Source organism: Garra rufa, chromosome 11 (genome assembly GCF_049309525.1).
Source record: "Garra rufa chromosome 11, GarRuf1.0, whole genome shotgun sequence".
Classification (NCBI taxonomy): Eukaryota; Metazoa; Chordata; class Actinopteri; order Cypriniformes; family Cyprinidae; genus Garra; species Garra rufa.
Genome location: NC_133371.1, coordinates 7,999,897 through 8,005,896, shown reverse-complemented (window position 1 = coordinate 8,005,896; position 6,000 = coordinate 7,999,897).

Below are 6,000 nucleotides of genomic sequence, written 5' to 3'. Positions count from 1 at the left end.
GCATTCCAGTAATCCTAGTAGTTATTAAATTTGACTGTTTTTCTGTCATTTTGCTGCCTTTTGCTCTAGTGAGTCGACCTTTGTCTTCTGATTTCTGGTCTAAGTGTATCACAGTTGTGGTCACATAGTAACTTAGGAATTGTGAAAAAACAAGCACTACCCAGTTCGTGCTACAATCTGATAGCTCTTTACTCTTATTGCTGAGCCAGTTGGCTCATTTATGTCTGTTGTTATTTCTTCCTCAGCTTGAAAAGACCAACTTCTGTTTCTAATATAACACCACAACTCTTAATATGTAAAGCATTTTAGACAATTACTTTAGGATTAATTTTAAATTAAATGAAAAACTCATTTAGTATTTAAATGATGCATTAAATATTCACATATTTAGAAACCCACTATGAGTCAACGACACCAGCAGATATGTGTGACTGTTTGTTCATGTGGCATTAGGATTCTGTTGCACACATCCATACAGATGTCAGTAATTTAGCTGCTCTCTGGGCTGCTCCAAGAAATGCTTGGCACAATCAGTGTTAGAAGAACAGAACAATATGAAATGTTAAAATGCATAAAATGAAAAGGTTATCAGCCTTCTACTTTCCTATTTAAAAGAGACGCAATTGGTCAGGAAAGGTCAGTAAGAATTTTTTTTTTCTTTTTTTTTTTTTTTTTTACTGCACTCAAAGGTACAAACAGGGCCTAAAACTAACTTTTTGCCACACCTGCCAGTGACATGATAACATTTACTGTCCAAATTTTTTTTTTTTTACTGGCCAGATTATTATAATTTTTTTTGGAATTAATAAGTTGCATGTTTATATTGTCAGAATTAATTAATTGGACATCTTCATTGTATTCTTGATAATCAGTAACTTGCCTTCATAGTCATGAACACATTTGTAAAATCTTGTCATATTTTAAAGCCTTGATTCATTTTCAACTCTACAGCTGTGCAATAAATTAACTTCAAAGATTCACTTTTCATTCATAAAGACGACATAGAAAAAATGTCTTTTGACGGAAAACAGTGTTTGTAAGATGAAAATGACATGAAATGACCCATATAACCAGAAGATGGCAGCAGAGGATCAATCATTGGCTGCAGCTGCTATTTCAACTCGCTAGTTTTTTTCAAGACGTCTTGCTTTTCGATTTATTATAAAATTACAAATATAATAAATTGTAGTACTTTTACCTCACTGAAGTATATAGTATAGCAAGCGCAGAAAGTCATTCAAATGAATAAATAAGCTCACACACAAACAGCCTATTTTACATTGAACCTCCAAATTAATGTAGAGACAACATATAGATAGTAAAAGATGTCATCAAACACATATTTAGAAAATACTAAGTAGCTTATTTAGTTTTATTACCATTATTATTATAAGTTTTGATGCCAATACTGCTACTGGTGTCTCTATTAAATGCAGTTTTACCTATTAATTATAGCCATTCAGCATTGCTGTATAACTGAAAGCCGTTCTTTTTAACATTTTAATAGGCTCTGAAATATACAACTTTTAATTTTAAGTGATTTTTAAAACAATCTTCACAAACTATAAATTGTAAATGCTTAAACTATACAAATTAATCTTTATTCAAGCTGCCAATTTTAATCAGCGACTAGAGCAGTCGAATGATTTCTCTTTTTCTTTTGTTCTTTGATTTCCATCAATGACAGACTTCAGCAGGTTTCACTTTAAAAGCAGCGCTGTCTCTTTAAAACCTGATGCACATGATGCAGATCTGACACATGTCCCATTTTCTTCCAACTTTTTACGGTCATTTAAGACTTTATAACTCATTTAAGACTACTTTTACGAGGTAACTTGCCAAAACTGTGCATTTTGACGTAATTGTGTGTTTTCTTCTATTAAAGCGCTACTGGTGCGCTGTCTGAAGCAGCTCAACTAACAATATATTACGTATATATTATTAACACATTGTAAATATAAGTATAGTATATTAATTATAGACTAATTCTCTTAGTTTCCACATGTTAATGACAATATTAATGACAATGCGGGATAAAGAAATCACTTGCAATCCCAAAAGCAAATAAAATAGCAATATTGCTGAAGCAAAGATGTCTTGACCTGCCCATTCAAACATCAATCACTCATCCGTCCAGTTTAACTGTGGATCGATAATCACAGCCTGTGGCAATGTCATCTCCTGAGACACATCACAAACATCATGGCCATGAATGTGCACAGAATCCATTTACAGAAGGTGGAGATATGACTAGACACAATTGATTAAACCAATGGGTCTGCTGTCATGGAAAGATTGAGAACTTTTCTATGACTACACATACAATCTCTAAATCTAAATATTGTATAATTTATAATTAAACGTAAGTCAATAACTTGTTTTTCCTGTTAGTCCACTAGAATTATGCAAACAAGTGAATGGATAGAAAAACAGAAACGTCCCAATGCTAAATACCAACAGTCAACAATGCTTGGCCAAACAAATTTGAGCAGCTACTGTAACTGTGGTAGAATTATTATATTTGACAATATATGAATCTGTGGCTCCTGCAAAACATTATAAGTAGCGTTGCTTTCGTCAACGAAAATTATGACTAAATGTCGTAGTCAACGAACCTTTATCACGTGACAAAAACGAGACGAAACATAAATGCTGGTCATGTGACGATGACTATAATTAAATGTATAATGCGATATCGATGACGAATGAAAACGAGACTAAATGTGGTTTACAAAATAAAATCTATGCTAAAATATCTCTTTATTTTTGTTGACGAAAACGAGACGAAACAAAATGTTATAACGTTAGATTGATGTGCGCATGCCCAGCAGTCAGAGCTGTATCCCTTCTAGCCTAAACCCTTTTAGCACAAACCGTGCAGACGCAGGCGACGTCACTTCCTCAAGCCGCACTCGCGACATTATCTAGAAGACGACTACAAACAGATAAAGGGACCGTTGGCCAGCCGGCCGGGGTTCATCTTTGGGAGAAAAAGAAGAAACGACACACATTTTATTTGCACTTTTTAGTAGTGATGGGAAAATGAAGCTTTTCGAAGCACCGAAGCGTTCCCCTCAACTGTATCGTTCATCACTCGAAGCTTTTCAACACGTTGCACACTAATGACATCTTGTGGTCAAAGTTGGAAAAAGTTGCTTTTGCGTCTCAGATGTCCAAGTGAACCATAAGAAATAAAAAAAATAATAATTTTACAAGGTATAAATGAATTAATCTGTAAACAAACTTATAAATGTCATCAGTTTTCGTTGACTAGACGAAAATAGTCATGGATAATTCTGACTAAAATAAGACTAAAATGCTCAGACTTTTAGTTGACTACAACTTGACTAGACTAAAACTAAAATTAAAACCGGTCGCCAAAAACAACACTACTTATAAGTGAAGTTGAGGTATACAGATATGCCACACTCTGGTGAAGTAGTGGACACTTCTAAATCAGATTTTGTTTTTTCATCATAGCCAAATTATTTAAAAAAATAAAAACACGTTTCATATTCACACAGAACACACTAAATCTCAAAACTCATTTTATGACCTCATGAATAACACAAATAATTGACCCTTTCCTCCTGTGATAAAGGAACCTTTTAAGAACATGTAAAGAGAAGGTAACTCCATTGACTTTCTTTCTGCATTGTGCCAAACAAAGCCTCTTAGCTGGTCTAAAATCAGCTTCTTGCCACAGGGACTTATTCATTTATTTTCCTCACGGTGCACTTTTTTATTTATTTATTTATTTATTTATTTTTTAGGATGACTTCTTTGGTGGTGTCACAGTTTTTTCCCCCCATGAAACGTTTTTTTTTTGCATTTGAACATCAAGCACTGTGACCCCTGCATCTAAAGGTAATTTAAATGAAGGAAATGAGAGAGCGAGGGCTGGCTAGCATCTTAACAAGCAAGAAAGAAATAATGGAACTCTTTGTTCTTAACTGCCTCATATTAAGGCCTTGTGAGAAATGACTCCATCTAATTACAAACCACGTTTTAACAACAGCAAATAGATCTTTGGTAATGAGAAAAGAATTAAAGCTTTGGAAAAAGTAATCTGCATAATGTGTGAAAGTAATCCTAAACATAGCCATGCTGAGAGAGAATTTAAACTTGTTGTGTGTCTATCGCGGATAGTAAAGGGACTGAAGATTGTTTGTGTAGCGCTATCTGTCTTGCCATCCACGGGTTCCCAGAGTAGTTAGTCAAAGTTTTTCCATATATAAGTTGTTTTTCCCAATTTACAGTTTTCCCATTTTTTTCCCAATGTATTGTCTATGCAGTACCACTACAGACGTGCACTTTATTGCCAAAAGTATTGGGACACCCCTTCTAATGAACAGGTTTGACTACTTTAGTAATTTCCATGAGTACAAATCTTAATGTTTAGGCATATAATGATATTCTAGGGGTTTGTGTGCTTCTAATTTGATAGCAACAGTTTGGACAGAACCCTTTCTATTCTAACATGACAATGCATCTGTGTATAAGACAAGGTTCAAATAAAAATGATTGATTCAGTCAGTGTGGAAGAACTTGACTGGTCTGCAGAAAGCAAACTCCTAATCTCAGCTGAACACCTCTGGAGTGACTTTAAATGCAGACCTTGAGACAAAAACTCATCACCAAACACCAATGACTTGCAGCTATGGGTTCAGTCATTTTAGACACTTCTAAAACTGTGGCAACAAAGATAGAAACATGATTCATGTATTTATAAATTGTATTTCCATCTCTGTTGCACCAGTTTTGTCTAAAATGACTGAACCCATATGTGCAAGTCATTGGTGTTTGGTGATGAGTTTTTGGCTCAAGGTCTGCATTTAAAGTCTCTCCAGAGGTGTTCAGCTGAGATTAGGACTTTGTCAAGTTCTTCCACACTGACTGAATCAATCATTTTTATTTGAACCTTGTCTTATACACAGATGCATTGTCATGTTAGAATAGAAAGGCTTCTGTCCAAACTGTTGCTATCAAATTAGAAGCACACAAACCCCTAGAATATCATTAAATGCTTAAACATTAAGATTTGTACTCATGGAAATTACTAAAGTAGTCAAACCTGTTCATTAGAAGGGGTGTCCCAATACTTTTAGCAATATAGTGTAGATAGACAAAAATACATATGTTTTTAAACTTTAAAACAGTTTAAAAAAGTTTAAACGGATCAAAATAAAATACTGTGCCAAATTTAGCAGACTACAAATATAGTATTTTGTCTTGTAAATAACACAAAATACAAAATAAAATGTTCATAAATGATCACTCTTAGGCTTGATTATTCTGAATGCAAAGAACATTTCGCAACTGCTTAGAAACTTTTCCCTGAACTTTTCCCTGCCCAGTTGGAATCTAAAATATGGTCAAACCACAGAAGTTTGCTGATAAAAGATGATGCTTAAATATTTACTCTAAATGTATATCCTGTGTCCTTAAGTTTCTCATTGTGCTGTCTCTTTGCTATGTCCTTTTGTGGTCTACTTTGGCTCTTTACTTTCCTTTATGTGTGTGAACCTTTCTGGAGACGGGAAGAGAGAAGCAGCCATGCGTAGAATTGGCTCATCTTGGAAAAGCACCTCTTATATCACAAACGGCTTTTAAAAAGAGACACATTTATACATACATTTGCCATCCTGAGAAATCCCATTACACGGGAAGAGCTTGGCCAATAGTACAGAGCTTGTCAGTTCGATCTAGGAGACGCTTCCCTCAATATGGTGCACTTGTTGTAACCTCTCTTTTCCAAACTCCTCCCTATAATGTGGATAAACTAGACGGGTTCATCAATCTTCTGTCAGCATTCAGCCTCAGAATGCCCTTTCCAACCCTGTACTTTCCCCAGAAAGAGCTCCTCCTGTGAACCGATGTGCTTTTATATAAAAAAAAATGCATTTCATGTCTCTGTAGTGTGTCTCAGACAAACTTTTGTTTTAATTTAACTTTTTTTTGTTGCAGTTTAACTCCACTCCAAGTGTAGGAACATCTAGA